This window comes from Bombina bombina, chromosome 3 (assembly GCF_027579735.1).
Source record: "Bombina bombina isolate aBomBom1 chromosome 3, aBomBom1.pri, whole genome shotgun sequence".
Classification (NCBI taxonomy): Eukaryota; Metazoa; Chordata; class Amphibia; order Anura; family Bombinatoridae; genus Bombina; species Bombina bombina.
In genome coordinates, this window is record NC_069501.1 from 1,219,505,701 (window position 1) to 1,219,529,568 (window position 23,868).

Below are 23,868 nucleotides of genomic sequence, written 5' to 3' on the forward strand. Positions count from 1 at the left end.
TGGACTCTTGCCAATTACATGAAAGAAATCCCTTTTAGCCAACACACTGGGTTGCTTATTCTAAAGTCCTTAATTAGGGTACAAGCCGGTTTCTCTTTTTTCTTGTATGAAAGATTTGTTTATAACCTTAATAAGGAACCAACCATGGGATGTTGATATAAAATGTGTCTGCTAGAAATGTCACTTGTTCTTTAGCCCAACGGGTATGACCAGATGTATGGAGTTGTACATTTTTGTAGTTTGACTCATAAAGTCCCTTCAAATAATGTTAAGGTGTTGTAATATACGAGCGCAATTAGAATGATACACAATCTCCTCTCTACTACTGTGTTGTAAAAAGACAAATAATTTACCATATTAAGGAGGTGCCACAAATCCACTCCTAGTTTCCTATTATGAGTGTGAGAAGCTGGAAAAGAGATTGCATGCAGTCCTGCTTAATTCAGCACACATAAACTGCCCTTGCATAACTTTAAGCCTAACAAGAGATTGCTATAGAAAAAAGATTGCTATATAGAGTTTAAAAGATGCCTAACCAAATACCAGCAGATAAAACCATCTAGTAAAGTAATTCATATTTCAAATACAGCTCCAATACCAGCAGATTTAAAAGCATGTAGTAAACTAATGCATATCTGAACCTCCCGAAAAGCCATGCATGCAAATATCACAATAATTCTGATAGCTAGAGTAGACTGCATGGAAAGTATACAGCCATAAGCCCATCCATATTTATAAAGACATCACTTATGATGATACATTTTCTTTATTACCAGGTAACATAATGTGGGATATTGAGCATATACTACACACATATTATTTGCATGCTTAAAAACATTGTATAGTGTCACAAGCTCATACTTGAGTCACTTGAGCATTTCATGTGTACTATCTCTGCTGCACATGTTGCAATTGATATATTTGAAGCATTTTATTTATTTATTTTTACCCTTCCTCTCTGAAAATATAATATATGACTCCCTGATTCTATATCCATGAAAAAGTGCCTAATAAAGCAATTGCCCTTTAACGTATACCTGTAGACCCGCTTCATAATAGGTATGTTGCAAGAATTCTTGACAAAGTGAACTTTATAGCAATATTCATACATTTTGTTGTAACAAAAGTATTAAGGTGCATGTGCATTGCTGACATATAAGAATACAGGGGACTTTCATATCACATCAAACAGAAAATCTGTTAACACTGGTCCTGATATTGTGCTATTGTTGCGCTGCAGGATTATTAACAAGTAAAATGTTGCTATGTAGCACTAACCAGAGATGTAGTGAGGTCATGTGGCTGCCGTCATCAATAGGGACAAAGATCATAAAATCCGAAATCGTATTATATGTACCAGCCATAGCTAAGGAGATACCATAAGTCACTAGATGTAAACCATTGCTCATTGATAACATTGAAATAAACTGTTACAAATACATTTTCAGGAAACTAAAAATCTTGCCCTGTATTTGTGATGCTCATCATCCCCAATTTATAGTATAGTAATTCTTGTTGCATATATAGGAGGTCAAGTTGTTGATTTCTCAGGAGGGAAGGATGCTGTGCTGTGGTTATATTTCCCTATGATGAGTGATGAAAGAAGTTATCTCTGGAAGTATGATTTTACATTAGTTTCCCATTTCCATTTTTCACTGCAGAGCTAATGACTTTGGTTTGGCAACATGACCTTGTACACTAGTCAGCAGAACATTTCCTGCTGATCTGCTAAGGCTGCTGCCACCATGCAGGGGAGAGTGACTCCGTTATTAAACATGGTTCAATAGCAAATACAATGATCAATGTCACTGACTGAGTGATCTCAGAGAAGAAGCAGAGAATAGTAATAGCGCATTTGTATCGCATATGAGATCATCATCTAATATCTATTGGATTGGCTGGAGCTGCCAGGCCGGCTCACAAATAAGGGGGGGGGGGAGAATTCCCCCTATTCGTGAGCCGGCCTGGCAACTCCAGTGTTTAGCTTCAGCTGAGCCAAACCAATAGATATTAGTTGAAGATCTCATATGTGGTACAAATGCGCTATTACTATTCTCTACTTATTATTGCATAAATACTATTAACATAACTAAGTCATTGTCTAACTGGCATAGTCTTCAACAGACACCAGTGGCAAAGGGCAACAAAATGTGACTCTTCACTTACTGTCCTTGCTAGTCTACTCAACTTTCTTTTCTTGAGGGGAGGAGTTCCTTGACTAGTTGACTTCACACCCGTGGCCTCCGGCCGGTCCATTACAGTCACACTCAGTAATGGCTCCCTGACGTGACTCGACTCCCTGTGCTCTTCCCGCCCAGTCACCTGGCTCAGTGGCTCCTAGATGTGAGTGAGAGAGCGGCCGCTGATTGGCTCCCGAGGCTCCTTATGACGTGCAGTCATAGAAGGCAGGTGTAATTATACTTTTCTTTATTAAGTTTAAATAAAAACATTTTTTTTAAAGTTAATATATATACAGTATATAGAAAATTGTAGCCAAGGTAGTACCCCCCCTAGCGGTGGGGGCTAGGGGGGTACTACCTTGGCTACAATTTTTTTATATATATAGACTTCCAGCAGAATAAGGCTTTTGTCTGAATTCGGAACATCCCATCTGTTGCAAATTGCATCTCTCATTTGCATATGCTGTGGTGTAAAGGTAGTGATAACATTTAGTTCCCCCAGATTCAATTAGAGTGGTCTTATTGTTATTTAATAGCTCCCCCTGGATATACAGTTCCAGCTTTGCCCTTGCCATGCTGATGTCAGCCTCTGTATCCACGTACAGACAGTCTTATACACAGTTGTCCCCTAGGTTTTTTATATAAACTCTTATTTCATGTGTCCAGCAGCCATAATCAGAAACAGATGTGCTGTAGCGGTTTGTGTGACTCCACCTACTAACTGTGCCCAGGCATCTACAGGTTCTAAAGTATTTTCCTGGTGAACAGCTGGCAATCCTGCCCTATACAGAAAATGTTTGCCACCTTTTTTGCAATAAAGTTTTATTTGTAAGCCTCAGAGTACTGCTGGTCCCAAGTAAGAAACAGTTGTTGAGTGAATCGACAGCGGCAGTCTTACATCCTTGCCAATCACTGGCTGTGTTCAGCTTGGATTCCATTCCAGAGATAATCGGAAAGACCTTTATGGGACAGTAAACACTATAAGAATGTAATATAAAATGTTTAGGGCTAGATTACAAGTGAGGTACAAAAATATTTGAGCAAGCGATATTGTGTTTTCACAAACTTTTTCAATTGCGCTGATATTACAAGTTGAGTGAAATCGAGATTGCGCTACAGCAATCTTGATTTACGTTAACGCAATCTCAGAGCTGTGTTTAACTGTTTTCTGAAAAAATACAGTTAAAAGAAAAGAAAAGTAGAGTGGCGTTTTAAAAAAAGCTAGAGGGTACACACACGTTTTACAATAAGCTCAAATTTGAAATATAATAAATAAATATATAATAAATTGCAAATGTATCTGTTTCTCAGAAATTTATTATAGGTAAAATGTCTCAAATTGATAAACATAAGGTTTAAAAAAATATACTCGTTCATCCAATTCATTCAACCAACTGACTGTAGTGGCCACAACCAAAGAAATTAGTTAAAAATAATATAATATTATATAAAAAATTTAGATAAAGTCAATGGAGTTAAAAATGGTGCCTTATATCTCCCAAAAGGTACTGAAAAAATACTGCAGGAGATTATATAGATTCTAAGTCCATATTACAAAATATATGCCACAGCCGATATGTATAGGAGGAATATCCAGGTAGTAATAATCAAAATATGGCTAGCGATGGTGTCGTCCTTATATAAGGGTTATGGCGGCCAAAATGACCGATTGAGTATACGTGTAAAGTCAGTAAAAGCAGATATGTAAGGGAGCTTTACCGGACCTCCGAAGTGGTGCTATGGGGGTTTTCATGAAGTTGCTACAAATTTTCTTCTTCCAACAGTTGTCCTTACAGCGTCCTGCAGCTTGTAAACTTGCTGTTGCGTAAACGCATAGAGCAGTGCTTTCCAAACTGTGTCATGACACGTTAGTGTGTCGGCGGCAGTGTGTAGGTGTGTCCCTGCTTCACCACAAATTTTTTTGAATTTAAAATTCTTTTTAATTATTTTTTTTTATTTCAGATTTTCCCCCTGCTTGCAAAGCAAATCACGTGGTTGACACGTCATTGATACCTAGTGGGTCACAGATCAACTTAACCTATTGGCGCAGCTTAGCGGGAGCTGAAACTATTCCCATTGGCGGCACATTGGCTCCTGACTGCATGTGTATTCAGTGAGTGGGACAGCAGTGTGTTTGCAGCGCGGGCAGTAGTCAGTCGGACTTGAAGAGCGCTGAGGGCAGCAGCTTAAACGCTGAGCTGAAGTCAGTGGGGGGTTTTTTTTGCAGCTAGCTCCCAGTAGTGCATTTCTGCTCTTGATATATGGATAGGAAGTGGAAGCTTAAAAATGCTTGATGATGACATGCGAGTGTCTTTATCTAATAATCCGCAAAAAATTCAGAAACTGTGTTCATCCCATCAACCTCATACATCCCATTAAAATAGTAAGTAGCTATTGGTGTTATTAAACTTTTTATAATTCTTGCACATACTTACTTACTGTTACTTGTAAATACATTTCGTTATTATATAATTTATGTTTGTGTCTGTATCTCTTAAAACAAGTTAGTTTAACCTCCTGTTTAGTACAACTTAATTACTGTGTCGCAAAATGATGTAGGTCTAAAAAGTGTCATCAACATGAAAAGTTTGGGAAGCTCTGGCATAGAGGATAGACTTGTGTGAGCTACAGGATACCCTTGGATTATTCCTAATAAACACATTTCTGATACAATTTAGAAATTAAACCCTTTTCAACTTTTGAATTACGAGCCAAAGAGATGCCGGTTACCTGATTGGTAAAGGGGAGTGTGTCATGGGATCTCCCGGAAACATCAGCAAGTTTATACACTGCAGGACGCTGTAAGGACAACCGGGAGAAGACAAATTGAAGCAACTTCACGGAAATCCCCGCAATACCGGGTCCGGTAAGGCTCCCTTACATATCTGCTATTACTGACTTTACACGGATACTCAATAGGTTATTTTGGCCACCATAACCCTAATATAAGGATGACACTGTGGATTACAAATACACCATCGCTAGCCATATTTTGATTATTACTACCTGGATATTCCTCCTATACATATTGGCTGTGGGATATATTTTGTAATTATGGATTTAGAATCTATATAATCTCCTGCAGTATCTTTTCAGTACCTTTTGGGAGATATGAGGCACCTTTTTTAACTTCATTGACTTTATCTACATTCTTTTATATAAGCTCCCTTACATATCTGCTATTACTGACTTTACACGGATACTCAATAGGATATTTTGGCCACCATAACCCTAATATAAGATGACACATATAAACACATTAACCTATATATAAGTGTATTTGAGCCCTTTGCAGTTAAGTAGATGAAAACTTGTAAAAAGATATTTATGCAATATTCATATTTAATAAAGGTTGTAACTATGTATTTACTGTGAATATTTCACATTCCAATGTTCTGTACCTAGTAGAATATGTTCTAAGTATTCCTATTTATGTATATATCTGTACCTTGTTGTTATTGTTTAAAAACCATTTTATATATATATATATATATATATATATATATATATATATATATATATATATATATATAGAACATATTTCGTTATGTAAAGAACATCGGAATTTGAAATATTCATATTTTCATGTCAGGTTTGTGGTAATGAGAATATGTCATGGTATTTGCGCAAGAGAGTGGGTGTTTACAGCTGGATAAAAAACAGTTTATGTTAAACGCAAAATGCCGCTCCACTTGTAATCTAGCCCTTAATCATTCAACATTACCAGTAAATAGATTTGGGAGGGCACACTAGTCTAATCTGGTTACATATCCGTTCCTAGTTGGCTTCATCAGGTGTGATAAGGTAATAGAATAGTTTAACACCTAATGAACACAGAGCTAAAGGTAATATCTGCACACAAGGGAGGCTGCTGTCCCTTCAGCTAAACACAGCACTGTTATGAATAACTCATCATAACGGTCAGGCTCACACGCTAAAATATAGAAATCTACTTGGCCAGCTTATACCATTAATGTAAATAGTCAGAGCCCACAGCTTCAACACAATGTTTAAGTAAAACTTTACATTTCAATATATTTGACATGCAAAAATGAAACTTTCTACTTTTGTAATTTGGAAGACAAAACTTTATTTATAAAAAACATTATTTGTGCCTTTGTCAGATATTTCTCTTGTACATAAACTGTGCAGGTTGTTTTGTCTTCTTAGAGACTTTAGTCAGTTCGGACGGATTAACTTTAGGCTTCAGGGTGACAGTAGAGGTGCTGTCCATAAGTGCGTCTGCTCTTCATCAGAGTTTTATTCAAATCTTTCCTGGACAACAATATGGACCCTTATCAGAACAGAGTGGATCTGGGACGCGTCTGATCTATAGTCGCATTGTTGTCTTCTTGGGTTTGTATCGGGAAATGTTTGGATACCATTTGCAGAATGCTGAGAGCTTTGTTTTATTTTATAAGCAGACTTTGTTTTTGTTATCCTTTGTTTAACATATATAAGGCTTTATCTTGTCTGATAACGTCTTGTGTACAAGTATTAATGTTGTAGGCTAATTTTTCTTTGGTTTCCTCTAGATTTTCATCACAGAAGCCTTTATAAAAAGAGGATTTTTATAGGGTAGGGAGCGCAGAAGTATGTACAGTGTAGTAGGACTTTCAAACTGGCACTGTCAAATATGGGACGGATGTAGCAAAAGGCACCACATAGTTATTATTAATAATAAATCCAACCATTACATATCCCATATGTGTAACTACAGTTTTGGTAATTGATGCATTTTTGTTGGGCCGTTAAACCAATATTATATCATGGTATTGTACTATGTTATAATTTATAGTTTGTATAGCCACTTCCCTCAATCTTTTTTTTTTTGTTAGGGTTTCTATAAAGATAATGCTTTTCTGTGGCTCCTTATTTGGTTCTTATTGCAATAGTCATTAATGCCTTATTGTTGACACTGGGTTAAAGTGAGAGCTTGCTCACTTTAACCCAGTGAAAGTGAGAGCTTGCAGAGAGCAAACACAATATTGATAGAGGGTGTAGACAGTGAGACTGCAAGAGGGGAAAGAAGAGAGAGACTGTAATACCGATATCACAGAGAGTACTACCTATATCAAAGAGTACAAGGTAATCATACAGACCACAGAAGGACAGATGACAGTGAGACTGCAGGAGAAGGACAGATGACATTGAGACAGCAGGAGAAGGACAGATGACATTGAGACAGCATGAGAAGGCTAGGTGACAGTGAGACTGCAGGAGAAGGCTAGATAAGAGTGAGACTGCAGGAGGACAGATGACAGTGAGACTGCAGGAGAAGGCTAGGTGACAGTGAGACTGCAAGAGAAGGCTAGGTGACAGTGAGACTGCAGGGGAAGGCTAGATGACAATGAGATAGCAGGAGAAGGCTAGATGGCAATAAGGCTGTAGGAGATGGCTAGATGGCAATAAGGCTGCAGGAGATGGCTAGATGGCAATAAGGCTGTAGAAGATGGCAATAAGGCTGCAGGAGATGGCTAGATGGCAATAAGGCTGCAGGAGATGGCTAGATGACAATGAGACTGACTGCAGGAGATGGCTAGATGGCAATAAGGCTGCAGGAGATGGCTAGATGGCAGGAAGGCTGCAGGAGATGGCTAGATGGCAATAAGGCTGCAGGAGATGGCAATAAGGCTGTAGGAGATGGCTAGATGGCAATAAGGCTGTAGGAGATGGCTAGATGGCAATAAGGCTGCAGGAGATGGCTAGATGGCAATAAGGCTGCAGGAGATGGCTAGATGGCAATAAGGCTGTAGGAGATGGCTAGATGGCAATAAGGCTGCAGGAGATGGCTAGATGGCAATAAAACTGCAGGAGATGGCTAGATGGCAATAAGGCTGCAGGAGATGGCTAGATGGCAATAAGGCTGCAGGAGATGGCTAGATGGCAATAAAACTGCAGGAGATGGCTAGATGGCAATAAGGCTGCAGGAGATGGCTAGATGGCAATAAGGCTGCAGGAGATGGCTAGATGACAATGAGACTGACTGCAGGAGATGGCAATAAGGCTGCAGGAGATGGCTAGATGGCAATAAGGCTGTAGTATATGGCTAGATGGCAATAAGGCTGCAGGAGATGGCTAGATGGCAATAAGGCTGCAGGAGATGGCTAGATGACAATGAGACTGACTGCAGAAGGTGGCAATAAGACTGCAGGAGATGGCTAGATGGCAATAAGGCTGCAGGAGATGGCTAGATGGCTATAAGGCTGCAGGAGATGGCTAGATGGCAATAAGGCTATAGGAGATGGCTAGATGGCAATAAGGCTGCAGGAGATGGCTAGATGGCAAGAAGGCTGCAGGAGATGGCTAGATGGCAAGAAGGCTGCAGGAGATGGCTAGATGGCAATAAGGCTGCAGGAGATGGCTAGATGACAATGAGACTGACTGCAGGAGATGGCAATAAGGCTGCAGGAGATGGCTAGATGGCAATAAGGCTGCAGGAGATGGCTAGATGGCAATAATGCTGTAGAAGATGGCTAGATGGCAATAAGGCTGCAGGAGATGGCTAGATGGCAATAAGGCTGCAGGAGATGGCTATAAGGCTGCAGGAGAAAGCTAGATGACATTGAGACTGACTGCAGGAGGTGGCAATAAGACTGCAGGAGATGGCAATAAGGCTGCAGGAGATGGCTAGATGGCTATAAGGCTGCAGGAGATAGCTAGATGGCAATAAGGCTATAGGAGATGGCTAGATGGCAATAAGGCTGCAGGAGATGGCTAGATGGCAAAAAGGCTGCAGGAGATGGCTAGATGGCAATAAGGCTGCAGGAGATGGCTAGGTGAAAATGAGACTGACTGCAGGAGATGGCAATAAGGCTGCAGGAGATGGCTAGATGGCAATAAGGCTGCAGGAGATGGCTTGATGGCAATAAGGCTGCAGAGATGGCTAGATGGCAATAAGGCTGTAGGAGATGGCTAGATGGCAATAAGGCTGCAGGAGATGGCTAGATGACAATGAGACTGACTGCAGGAGATGGTAATAAGGCTGCAGGAGATGGCTAGATGGCAATAAGGCTGCAGGAGATAGCTAGATGGCAATAAGGCTGCAGGAGATGGCTAGATGACAATGAGACTGACTACAGGAGATGGCAATAAGGCTGCAGGAGATGGCTAGATGGCAATAAGGCTGCAGGAGATGGCTAGATGGCAATAAGGCTGCAGGTGATGGCAATAAGGCTGCAGGAGATGGCTAGATGGCAATAAGGCTGCAGGAGATGGCTAGATGACAATGAGACTGACTGCAGGAGATGGCAATAAGGCTGCAGGAGATGGCTAGATGGCAATACGGCTGCAGGACATGGCTAGATGGCAATAAGGCTGCAGGAGATGGCTAGATGGCAATAAGGCTGTAGGAGATGGCTAGATGGCAATAAGGCTGCAGGAGATGGCTAGATGGCAATAAGGCTGCAGGAGATGGCTAGATGACAATAAGGCTGCAGGAGATTGCTAGATGGCAATAAGGCTGCAGTAGATGGCTAGATGGCAATAAGGCTGCAGGAGATGGCTAGATGGCAGTAAGGCTGCAAGAGATGGCTAGATGACAATGAGACTGACTGCAGGAGATGGCAATAAGGCTGCAGGAGATGGCAATAAGGCTGCAGGAGATGGCTAGATGGCAATAAGGCTGCAGGAGATGGCTAGATGACAATAAGGTTGCAGGAGATGGCTAGATGGCAATAAGGCTGCAGGAGATGGCTAGATGGCAATAAGGCTGCAGGAGATGGCTAGATGGCAATAAGGCTGCAGGAGATGGCTAGATGACAATAAGGCTGCAGGAGATGGCTAGATGGCAATAAGGCTGCAGGAGATGGCTAGATGGCAATAAGGCTGCAGGAGATGGCTAGATGGCAATAAGGCTGCAAGAGATGGCTAGATGACAATGAGACTGACTGCAGGAGATGGCAATAAGGCTGCAGGAGATGGCTAGATGACAATAAGGCTGCAGGAGATGGCAATAAGGCTGCAGGAGATGGCTAGATGACAATAAGGCTGCAGGAGATGGCTAGATGGCAATAAGGCTGCAGGAGATGGCTAGATGGCAATAAGGCTGCAGGAGATGGCTAGATGACAATAAGGCTGCAGGAGATGGCTAGATGGCAATAAGGCTGCAGGAGATGGCTAGATGGCAATAAGGCTGCAGGAGATGGCTAGATGCAATAAGGCTGCAGGAGATGGCGATAAGGCTGCAGGAGATGGCTAGATGGCGATAAGGCTGCAGGAGATGGCTAGATGGCAATAAGGCTGCAGGAGATGGCTAGATGGCAATAAGGCTGCAGGAGATGGCTAGATGACAATAAGGCTGCAGGAGATGGCTAGATGGCAATAAGGCTGCAGGAGATGGCTAGATGGCAATAAGGCTGCAAGAGATGGCTAGATGACAATGAGACTGACTGCAGGAGATGGCAATAAGGCTGCAGGAGATGGCTAGATGACAATAAGGCTGCAGGAGATGGCAATAAGGCTGCAGGAGATGGCTAGATGACAATAAGGCTGCAGGAGATGGCTAGATGGCAATAAGGCTGCAGGAGATGGCTAGATGGCAATAAGGCTGCAGGAGATGGCTAGATGACAATAAGGCTGCAGGAGATGGCTAGATGGCAATAAGGCTGCAGGAGATGGCTAGATGGTAATAAGGCTGCAGGAGATGGCGATAAGGCTGCAGGAGATGGCTAGATGGCGATAAGGCTGCAGGGGATGGCTAGATGGCGATAAGGCTGCAGGAGATGGCTAGATGGCGATAAGGCTGCAGGGGATGGCTAGATGGCAATAAGGCTGCAGGAGATGGATAGTTGGCAATAAGGCTGCAGGAGACGGCTAGATGGCTATAAGGCTGCAGGAGATGGCTAGATGGCAATGAGGCTGCAGGAGATGGCTAGATGGCAATAAGGCTGCAGGAGATGGCTAGATGGCAATAAGGCTGCAGGAGATGGCTAGATGGCTATAAGGCTGCAGGAGAAAGCTAGATGACATTGAGACTGCATAAGAAGGCTAGGTGACAATAAGATCACAGAACGCTAGATGACAATTGGATAAAAATTAGACCACTGGAAAAAGGCTAGATGACAATAAGGCTGCAGGAGATAGCTAGATGGCAATAAGGCTGCAGGAGATGGCTAGATGGCAATAAGGCTGCAGGAGATGGCTAGATGGCAATAAGGCTGCAGGAGATGGCTAGATGACAATAAGGCTGCAGGAGATGGCTAGATGGCAATAAGGCTGCAGGAGATGGCTAGATGACAATAAGGCTGCAGGAGATGGCTAGATGGCAATAAGGCTGCAGGAGATGGCTAGATGGCAATAAGGCTGCAGGAGATGGCGATAAGGCTGCAGGAGATGGCTAGATGGCGATAAGGCTGCAGGAGATGGCTAGATGGCAATAAGGCTGCAGGAGATGGCTAGATGGCAATAAGGCTGCAGGAGATGGCTAGATGACAATAAGGCTGCAGGAGATGGCTAGATGGCAATAAGGCTGCAGGAGATGGCTAGATGGCAATAAGGCTGCAAGAGATGGCTAGATGACAATGAGACTGACTGCAGGAGATGGCAATAAGGCTGCAGGAGATGGCTAGATGACAATAAGGCTGCAGGAGATGGCAATAAGGCTGCAGGAGATGGCTAGATGACAATAAGGCTGCAGGAGATGGCTAGATGGCAATAAGGCTGCAGGAGATGGCTAGATGGCAATAAGGCTGCAGGAGATGGCTAGATGACAATAAGGCTGCAGGAGATGGCTAGATGGCAATAAGGCTGCAGGAGATGGCTAGATGGTAATAAGGCTGCAGGAGATGGCGATAAGGCTGCAGGAGATGGCTAGATGGCGATAAGGCTGCAGGGGATGGCTAGATGGCGATAAGGCTGCAGGAGATGGCTAGATGGCGATAAGGCTGCAGGGGATGGCTAGATGGCAATAAGGCTGCAGGAGATGGATAGTTGGCAATAAGGCTGCAGGAGACGGCTAGATGGCTATAAGGCTGCAGGAGATGGCTAGATGGCAATGAGGCTGCAGGAGATGGCTAGATGGCAATAAGGCTGCAGGAGATGGCTAGATGGCAATAAGGCTGCAGGAGATGGCTAGATGGCTATAAGGCTGCAGGAGAAAGCTAGATGACATTGAGACTGCATAAGAAGGCTAGGTGACAATAAGATCACAGAACGCTAGATGACAATTGGATAAAAATTAGACCACTGGAAAAAGGCTAGATGACAATAAGGCTGCAGGAGATAGCTAGATGGCAATAAGGCTGCAGGAGATGGCTAGATGGCAATAAGGCTGCAGGAGATGGCTAGATGGCAATAAGGCTGCAGGAGATGGCAATAAGGCTGCAGGAGATGGCTAGATGGCAATAAGGCTGCAGGAGATGGCTAGATGACAATAAGGCTGCAGGAGATGGCTAGATGACAATAAGGCTGCAGGAGATGGCTAGATGGCAATAAGGCTGTAGGAGATGGCTAGATGGCAATAAGGCTGCAGGAGATGGCTAAATGGCAATAAGGCTGTAGGAGATGGCTAGATGGCAATAAGGCTGTAGGAGATGGCTAGATGGCAATAAGGCTGCAGGAGATGGCTAGATGGCAATAAGGCTGCAGGAGATGACTAGATGGCAATAAAGCTGTATGAGATGGCTAGATGGCAATAAGGCTGCAGGAGATGGCTAGATGGCAATAAGGCTGCAGGAGATGGCTAGATGGCAATGAGGCTGCAGGAGATGGCTAGATGACAATGAGACTGCAGAAGTGTTGATTACAGTGATACTGCATAAGAAGGCTAGATAACAATGAGCTTGCAGGATAAGGCTAGATAACAATTAGATGACAATGAGGCTGCAGGAGAAGGCTAGATGACAATGAGACTGCAGGAGAAAGCTAGATGACATTGAAACTGCAGGAGAAGGCTAGATAACAATGAGCTTGCAGGAGAAAGCTAGATAACAATTAGATGAAATTGAGGTTGCAGGAGAAGGCTAGATGACTATAAGACCACAGAACGTTAGATGACAATTGGATAAAAATTAGACCACAGGAAAAGGCTAGATGACAATGAGACCAGAGGAGAAGGCTAGATGACAATGAGACAGCAGGAGAAGGTAGATAACAATTAGATTACAATTAGACTGCAACAATAGGCTAGATGACAATGAGACCACAGGAGAAGGCTAGATGACAATTAGATTATAATGACAATCTCATTGTCATCTAGCCTTCTCCAAGCAGACAATTAGATTGCAGTCAGTGGACTGATTCTGCAACATACGTAGATTCTTCCCCATAGACACTGGTCTTAGTTCTTGGGGCTGCAGCATATGTGGTTGGACCTTTGCCTTTTTTCCCTGCACTTGCTTTTAGTTTGTTAATGATCTTGCGCATTGGACTTGTGCTCCCTGAGCTCTTTCTATCTGCTTTGTGTGTAGTCAGTTTGGAATTTAGTTTGTTAATGATCTTGCGCATTGGACTTGCACTCTCTGGGCTCTTTCTATCTGCCTTGTGCATAGTCAGTTTGGAATTTAGTTTGTTAATGATCTTGCGCATTGGACTGGTACTCTCTGGGCTCTTTCTATCTGCCTTGTGCGTAGTCAGTTTGGAATTTAGTTTGTTAATGATCTTTCGCAATGGACTTTTAGTCTCTGAGCTTTTTCTATCTGCCTTGGGCGTAGTCAGTTTGGAATTTAGCGAGGAAGCAATATCACTTCTAATCTTATTTATCCACTGCTGTTTGTTTTCCACAGACCTGGAGATGGATTTTGTTTTAGGGAGGTTGGTACTGTTCTGATTGCTCCCATGAAGAGGCTTCTGATCTCTCAACTTAAAGTCTTTAACAGATCGTCTGTTTTTGGTGGCTAGGCCCTCCTTAGCACCTACATTTTTTGTTGCAGGCTCAGAGGATGGTACAAAAGGGCCAGTGGGCTCGGTGGTCTGAGTGGCAGATAAATCTGTAAAGGCCACACCTGTCAGGACAGTTGGTAACATAGTTACAGCTGCATAAAACAAGAAAGTACAGGCAACAGCTGACACCAACATATAAACAAAATTACATCAAAACATACTAATACAATACACAAAGTAATACTCACTGAAATACAGAAATATCACATACACACATGCATGCAATCACACACCCATGTATACACATACACACATGCATGCAATCACACACCCATGTATACACATACACACATGCATGCAATCACACACCCATGTATACACATACACACATGCATGCAATCACACACCCATGTATACACATACACACACATATGTACACAAACATATGTGTGTGTGTGTGTATTACATACTACATATACAGTATATACATACATATATATATATATATATATATATATATACAAATATACACATTCACACACAGATGGGGCTGACATATATAGAAGCTGCTTAAGGTCAAGTGGTGAATGTTTAGGCTTGTGGGAATGTTTAGGTTTTACAATAAAATTATATTTAATGAAGAGCCACATAAGGTACCTTCAATAACCCCCTTACCTGTTCTATCTATAAAAGCTAACTGTAACTCATAACTTATAGTCACACTGCTTATACTCAGTAGTGTCTGTCCCCTAATACTAACTACACCCCTTACCTTAATTACACCGACTTACCCTGTTACTCACCGTATCCCTTATTACAGCCCAATAAACTCATTTCCTGCTTTTACCCCATTACAGCGACGTAACACTTCTATCCTTCTTCCCCTACCCACTTCCCCTCACTATTTCATCTGTATTTTGCACTAACCACACCCTTTGTCCCGTGACCCTGAATAACACCCTCCCTTACCCTTAGTCCCAAGGTCTAATACTGTGCATCAAGGTGGAATGTGTTGGTGACTCATGTAAGGAATAGTAACCATGACTTTAAACATACCTGACTTTCCAATAGGTTCTATGTTAGAATATGCGACAGTGTCCTTTATCGGTTGGGTACACCAAACTCGCTACAGTAGAAAGAGAATGGGAGAACATATATGAATGATGTATTATTTCTCAAAGCCAAAATGTTATTACCCTCAATCTACCCAGACTTCATTCCCTTAGTGTTATTATCTCCTCCCAGAATCATGTCCTGTCATTATAAAGTCAGTAACAACACCTTGTTATCACTTTAAAGTCAGAAACAACTCATTGTAATGCTGCAAATAACTACATCTGGCCCATGAAAACAAAGATAGTATCAATGTCTGGGACATTAATATAAATAATATGATAACAACAGTACCTATCACTGTCAAGTCAGTAAAACATCTGCCAGTTATTATAAAGCCAGTAATAACATCTGGCTGTCTATAAAGTCAGTAAGAACATCAGGTAGTCACTATAAAGTCAATAACATCAGGCTGTCACTATAAACATCTCACTGTCATTATCTAGTCCGTAACAACATCAGGCTGTCACTATAGAGTCAGTAACAACATCAGGGTGTCACTATAAAGTCAGTAACAACATCTCACTGTCATTATAAAGTCAGTAAAACATCTGCCTGTTACTTTAAAGCCAGTAACAACATCAGGCTGTCTATAAAGTCAGTAACAACATCAGGCTGTCTATAAAATCAGTAACAACATCAGGCTGTCTATAAAATCAGTAACAACATCAGCTGTCTATAAAGTCAGTAACAACATCAGGCTGTCTATAAAGCCAGTAACAACATCAGCTGTCTATAAAATCAGTAACAACATCAGCTGTCTATAAAATCAGTAACAACATCAAGCTGCAGGGGCGTCACTAACGTTGATGCAAAGGTCGCCATTGCGACCGGGCCCAGCATGTCTCCCAAACAGGGGGGGGGCCAACAAGGCAGGTGTTTTTTTTTATTATTAATTTTTTTAACATTTTATGCAACAATAATAATTCTTTTGTTAGGTCTAGTCTGGACGGCGGCCGGCGGGTGCTGTCTGCTACGGCCAGCACAGAACTTTCCATTTTGGCGCGCACTGAATCTAATCTGACTCTAGTTCTCCCTCCTGACTGACTGGCTCAGGCTGCACTGCACGCACGTGTATCTCAACAATTGTCTTGTGACTGCACGTGCGGTGCAGCAGTCAGTAGCAGGAGTCTATCGACGGACCGAGTCTGGAGTGTGGGAATGTCTGGGAGTGGGACCTGTGATGACTGTCCTGGGTCCAGTGGCAGTCCCTCCCTGGCTACTGCCCGGCAGGCTGTCACAGCCAGTGACACTGACTACTGAGAATCCGACTCCCGAGGTAAGCACTGCCTTGAATCAGACTGAGGGAGGGGGGGCCGCGGCGCGGGGGCACGGTGAACATTGAGCTCCAGGCTCAGAGTCATACTGAGGGGAGGCCGCGGGGGGGGGGGGGGGGGGCACGGCCACGGACCGGTCACTCACCCACTGTGAGCTGAGAGCAAATAATTTTGTATAGACATGATAGCTTTAGTATTAGATGCTTATATTGATGTATACAGGGTAATATATTACGCACTTTGTGTAGTGATGGGTTTTTGGATAGCATTAGTACCTTTTATTTAGAGCCCTTCTTAGGAACATTACATAATATACTTTTTTTTTTAATTTTTATAGATACAACTACAGTAGCCCAAATATGTTGTATATCTGTATATAACATAAGAGTTAGTTGGGTGGCTTGTTAAGTTATAGTCAGAGCTGTTTATGTCCATGCAGTTATATGATTCTGGATCTGGACTGGAAATGTGCAGGACAATATTTTTATGTAGAACTGTATATGCTTAGAGCTATGTGTTGCATGGTGGATGCAGACAAATTCATATATGCAGGTGTGCAGATTGTATGTTACTTGCAGAGCTGTAAGCTATATGTCTGTACTGCAGAGTGTTTGTGTTGTGAAGCAGTGTGTTGTAGTCAGCCTTGTGTGTTTGCAGAACAATGTTTCTGTTGAATGCATTAATGTGCGCTGATTGAATACAGCACTACATGTGCTCAAAGCAAAGTTTAGTAGTTACAGGGTGTTTGGACAAAGTGGTGTATCACATCACCTAAGTTTGGATGTCACAGAAAAGTAAGGCTGAAAATTAAACTCCATTTGGTTATATATGCAGTATCCATTGCAAAGTATGTACACACAGACACATTTTAAATAAAAACATTTAAAACTGGTTTTTTTTGGAGGGGGTGGGGGTTCAGTGAGAATCCCACACATATTAACCCTTTAAGGACACAGCTTTCAGTTTGCTCAATTGTTTTATGATGGAAAAATTCCGTCATATGTCCTTAAGAGGTTAAATATTGTTTTTTGTTTTCCAGCAGATTCATCACATTTAAACTGTACAATACATTAATATATCATGACATGTGAGAACTGTACAACAAAATATCTGGGGGGGGGGGGGTTGTATTTTTTCATTAGAATTGTAATAACCAAGTTGTTAACAAGTGTGTGTGATTTTTCAAACACACAAAAGAAGGGGTTATCATCAAATAAATAAGAACCCTTTGATATGCACATATGGACTCCCATGATCCTCTGCTCAAATAACTGCATATTTATTCATGCTAAGTAATGACTATTACCTCAGTGATCAACTGGAAATTAAAACTTATAGGGGCCTATTATATGTGCCTAAAGACCCCCTAATTAAAAAAATATATATTAGGTAACACACGCATGAGCCAATGACATGTGGCATATATGTGCAGCCACCAATCAGCAGCTAGTTCCCAGTAGTGCATTGCTGTTCCTAAGCCTATCTAGGTATGCTTCTAACAAAAGATAACAAGAGAATGAAGCAAATTAGATACATATGTAAATTGGAAAGTTGTTTAAAGTGACATGCTCTATCAGAGTCATAGAAGTTAAATGTTTACTTTACTGTCCCTTTAAGGGAGCTGAGTTTGAGGGGCTTGAATACTCACCGACAGATTAGACTGTGTCACTGACTCACTATATACAGTACTGGTGGGTTAAACAGTGTCACTATATACAGTAATAGGGGGTCAGACCATCTCACAGACTGTGGGCACAGGGTACCTCCTTTTGCAGACATGTAATCTGATTCACATTTGTTTTCTGTGTTAAATATAATTTTTTTAAAAATGATATGTATCAAATTCACTTTTTTTTTTTGGGGGGGGGGGCCCTTCTTAGATTCTTGCACCTGGGCCCTGTGGTTTCTAGTTACGCCTCTGTCAGGCTGTCTATAAAGCCAGTAACAACATCAGGCTGTCTATAAAGCCAGTAACAACATCAGGCTGTCTATAAAGCCAGTAACAACATCAGGCTGTCTATAAAGCCAGTAACAACATCAGGCTGTCTATAAAGCCAGTAACAACATCAGGCTGCCTATAAAGCCAGTAACAACAACAGGCTGTCTATAAAGCCAGTAACAACATCAGGCTGTCTATAAAGCCAGTAACAACATCAGGCTGTCTATAAAGCCAGTAACAACATCAGGCTGTCTATAAAGTCAGTAACAACATCAGGCTGTCTATAAAGTCAGTAACAACATAAGGTAGTCTCTATAAAGTCAGTAACAACATCAGGCTGTCTATAAAGTCAGTAACAACATCAGGCTGTCTATAAAGTCAGTAACAACATCAGGCTGTCACTATAAAGTCAGTAACAACATCAGGCTGTCTATAAAGCCAGTAACAACATCAGGCTGTCTATAAAGTCAGTAACAACATCAGGCTGTCACTATAAAATCAGTAACTACATCTCACTGTCATTATAAAGTAAGTAAAACATCTGCCTGTTACCTTTAAAGCCAGCAATAACATCAAGCTGTCACTATAAAGTCAGTAACAACATCTGTCTGTCATCATAAAGTCAGTAACAACATCTGGCTGTCATCATAAAGTCAGTAACATCGGGTCCCATCATTATAAAGATACACTAATTCAAAATGACAAAAAGTGTAGCATTATCATGAACTTTTATATTAAAATGTAACTTTTTTTTACATATAGATAAAAAGCATAATAAATAGTATTTAGTAAGACATTCATTCATACAGACATTCACCCCATAGATTAAGAACACATTGTGACAGTTTGTATTTCTATAAGGGCATTACTAGTGCAGTAAAATTAACAGATATGCTGTGAGAATTGTATTTGCTTCTAATGGGCTAGATTAGAAGTGGAGCACAAAATATCGCTTTCGCACTTCAATTAGTAACACCAGCGTTACATGTTAGGTGCAATGTGATTGCAAACTCGCATTGCACCTAACGCTGTCCCCACTTGCCATGTCTTTATATGATATCACACACACACATGCTCTTAGTTCTCAATATCTATCCAGCAAATCTAGCCAATCCCCTGCATGGTACCTTGAGATAATACTTGTGAGTAGAGCAGCGAAACTTGGCAAAATGACAAAAGGATGGAAATGGTGTGGTACGGTGGAGTTCTGCACACACAGGACCTGTAATACCAGACAGACAGGTTATAAGTACATTACTGTGATGTCTAAGGGTCACACATCAGTTGTTTTAGTGTAGCTTATTCATTATATTTTGTTATGACCTATATTTGTGTCATTAAGTAATAGTTGCTACTTATGTTTGGCTCTAAAGACCAGCTGCTAAGCACAATCAGACCCCTGCTGTGGTCACTTTGATACCTATAGTATATTAATAACAATATTATTTTGCACTACAAAGGGAAACTGGACTAAAAAATTAAAATTATACAAGGAATTTTTCATGGTTAAAAAAGATGACAATGAACAAACAAATACAATCTGCAGTGTAAAAATCTAACCATCAAATATATTCACAAAGAGTGGAAAAAAAGTGAAAATAAGAGAAATATTCCTGATTGCTATTTTAATAGGCTTAGGAAAAAAACTATTCGTAATATTCTCAACCTTGGCCTACGATAGAAAGATAGACAATTTAAGTGAATGTAAATTTTGATGTTAAAGTGCCCAGTTTTAAAAAAAATGATTAAAGACAGGGGCACTTTAAAGCGACACTAAACCCAATTTTTTTCTTTTTTATGATTCAGATAGAGCATGCAATTTTAACTTTCTGATTTACTCATATTATAAATTTTTCTTCGTTCTCTTGCTATCTTTATTTAAAAAGCAGGAATGTGATGCATAGGAGCCGGCCCATTTTTGGTTGAGAACCTGGGTTATGCTTGCTTATTGGTGGGTAAATGTAAGCTTCCAATAAGCAAGCGCTATCCATAGTGCTGAACCTAAAATGGGCTGGCTGCTAAGATTTACATTCCTGCTTTTAAAATAAAGTTAGCAAGCAATTGATAATAGGAGTAAATTAGAAAGTTGCTTAAAATATCATGCTGTATCTGAATGCTGAAAGACAAAATTTGGGTTCAGTGTCCCTTTAATTCCACAAAATTTAAAAATATTTTTTTTTAGATGGATCCCTCCTTGACCCATCTCAAACAGCTCTCTTCCCTCCCCCACCCCCCAAAGGTCACCCCCATCTTAAGTACTGGCAGAAAGTATGCCAGTATAAAAAAAAGGTTTAATTGTTTTTTTTTTATATATATATATTTTCTGCAGGGTAGTATCCTCCCTTACCTTCCAACCCCCCAAACAGCTCTTTAACCCGCCCCCTCTACCTATTTTGCTGCCATCTTAAGTACTGGCAGCTGTCTGCCAGTACCCAGTTTTCTGCAAATTAGGCAAAGAAAAAAAAAAAATATATCAATTCTTTCAGTAGTGTAGCTGCCCCCGTCTATCCTACCCCCCACCCCCTCCCAGATCCCTTTCCCTCAACAGATGCCACATAGGATCCCCCTCATTGCCCCACCTCCTTCCCCCTCACTGCCTCACTTTTTTGTTTTGCATCGCCTGTAGCATGGTGTAGCGGTCCCACCCGCTTCCGCCCCCTCCAGCTATGGGTCGCCCACCCGCCTCCCTCCTTACCCTTACACCTACCAACGATCTGCACCACTGCTGTCCGATGCAAAGAGGGCCATAGATTGCCCCTCTCAGCATTGGTAACTCTGCAACTCTATTTCTGCAGTGCCCCACACATGGAGCATGCAGAAATAGCGCAATCTTGCTATTTTTAGCTCCACTTGTAATCTAGACCTAAATTGTTTTAATTTAAAGGGACAATCTAGTCAAAATTAATCTTTCATGATTCAGATAGGGCATGCAGTTTTAAACAACTTTCCAATTTACTTTAATCATCAAATTTGCTTTGTTCTCTTGGTATTCTTTGTTGAAAGCTAAACCTAGGTAGGCTTATATGGTAATTTCTAAGCCCTTGAAGGCCGCCTCTTATCTCAGGGAATTTTGACAGTTTTTCACAGCATTTTATAACAGATGTAAGAGCAACAGGTAATATTTAAAGATTTAGAACAAGTTGGTACAGCACATTGTATTAAGGTTAAAAAGATCTGTAATTAAAGGTACTAGTTGGTTAGCACAATGTTTCAATGCAGCATGAGAAATATTGTCAGGCCTGTTGCTTTCTTAGGCTTCTGTATTTTAAAAATATCGTTTACTTGACTCTCTTTAGATTTTAAATGAGAAATAATTACAGAAGGCCTCTTCTTGTTAAATCTAGAGTAGTAGTTGTTAGGAAATAAAGCATTCATTATACTAGCTGAAGATTTTGGTTTATAGTTTGGTTTATGTAATAGACCGGAGACCTTACCAGACCAAAGTACTATAATTTGCAGCAAAAAGATGTTTAAGTTTACCTTTAAATTGTTTTTTAGTAGCCTTAAAGGGACACTGAACTCAAATTTTTTCTTTCATGATTTAGATAGAGCATGCAATTTTAAGCAACTTTCTAATTTACTCCTGTTATCAATTTTTCTTCATTCTCTTGCTATCTTTATTTGAAAAAGAAGGCATCTAAGCTTTTTTCTTGGTTCAGCACTCTGGACGGCAGTTTTTATTGGGGGATGAATTTATCCACCAATCAGCAAGGACAACCCAGGTTGTTCACCAAAAATGGGCCGGCATCTAAACTTACATTCTTGCATTTATAATAAAGATACCAAGAGAATAAAGAAAATTTAATAATAGGAGTAAATTAGAAAGTTGCTTAAAATTTCATGCTCTATCTGAATCATGAAAGAAAAAAATTGGGTACAGTGTCCCTTTAAAGGAACAGTGTACACCAATTTACATATAACTGCATGTAATAGACACTACTGAAAAGAAGAATATGCAGAGATACTGATGTAAAATTCCAGTATAAAACCTTTTAAAAACTTACTTATAAGCATACAGTTTAGCACTGTAGATGAGGTTAGGCTGGGACACTCAGTGAAATGGGCTGGTAAAGCAGAAAGTGTAGACACTCCCCACCTCCCCCTTATCTGCATATGAAAAGACAGATTACACAAATAATAGAAGCTGGAATCTGTAAACCTGGGTCTACATCTGATACTTTGGGGCTTGGTTAGGAGTCTGGAAATCAGCACAATGTTGTAAAAATAAAGCAAAACTATACACTGTTACAAAACACCCCCAGACACGCTATATAAATGGATCATCTACAAAACATTTATAAAAAGAAAAATCTAGTGCATAATGTCCCTTTAACTGCTTTTTTTTGAACAAAGGTCCTAAACATGAATGTCCGACACAATGAGGATATTGGGAGCCTTGTGAATACTTATTAGAATTAATATTACATACAGATAACACTCACAGTGAGTGACATCACACAGTCATTCTTAAATGGATGTTCCAGATGAAAAGAAATGCACTTAAGCAAGAAGGAGCAGCGGCAGGTCAAAGCATTTCAGTTACCAATAGAAGCATCTTGTAGTAGATACGTATTAGCACAATTGTTTATACCAAACGATATCACTATGTTAGAGCTATTACTATGGATGTGGACAATATCTAAATATGCTCCGTGCACCAGCATATTAAACGGTGCTCCTGCTTAGACAGCTGGTACTTCAGGTTTTCAGGGGACAAATGTACAATGTTCTGTTCTGTATCACTATGATCTCTAGTAGAAGTTAGAACAAAGGCTGTAAATGAGACCTCATCCCCCTCTGCCCCTAACACTCACCAGCAGGTACAGAGCCATGGTTCTCTAACTCGTCCAGATGTTTGATTTCAGGGTCCATACACCCAAAGCTCTGGCGTAGGTGGCAGCTGGACTCCACTTTCCAGGCAGGCAACCGAGTCTGAAAGAACTCTCTGTATTCCTCATAATTTAGAGGTGTTCCATGATTTTGTGGGGGAACATTGCTGACCTCCCCATCCACTAAAGTTGCAAAGACTGAAGGAAAAAAAAAAAGCTCTCATTAGATTATATATACCAGACCCCTCTGTACAGACTGACACTCATAGGGAGAAGGGACAAAACTGTTATCCTGACAGTAAGTTGCCTGATCAGTCCTATAGACAATAGATGTCCTCATATCCTTCACCCTACAGTGACTGGTGATTGTCAGCTGGCAGCTTTATAATGGGGGCACCTGGCACAACTTTAGTTATTAAGTAAAATAGATATTGACTTTATTTATAAATACTGCTATTTGTTTCATTCAATTATCTTTGAAAAATATCAATCTGAGAAAACCTCACCAGCTTCTTAATAGCTTTGCAGCACTACTGAGAAAATAGAGCCAAACATTTGCAAAAACAAACAACTCATTTATTATGTATAGCTTTGGGGTTAAATGGGGTGCAGCATAAGAGGGTGGGAGACAGTGGGGAGGTGGGTAAGATGCAGGTGAGGGGGTAGAGAGGTGATGGGTGAGAGAAAGAGGAGTAAAGCCAGAAACAGGA

General features: G+C 41.0%; 1 long non-coding RNA gene across 1 annotated transcript; it reads right to left on the minus strand.

Annotated features, from left to right (window-relative positions):
• Nucleotides 1-15,089: 15,089 nt before the first annotated feature.
• LOC128652146 (uncharacterized) lies at nt 15,090-23,268 on the minus strand. Its single transcript, XR_008401281.1, has 3 exons — nt 23,144-23,268; nt 19,457-19,551; nt 15,090-15,126 (listed from the first exon to the last, which is right to left on the minus strand). It is a non-coding gene; the product is annotated as an uncharacterized LOC128652146 (long non-coding RNA).
• Between the last annotated feature and the right edge of the window lie 600 nt (nt 23,269-23,868).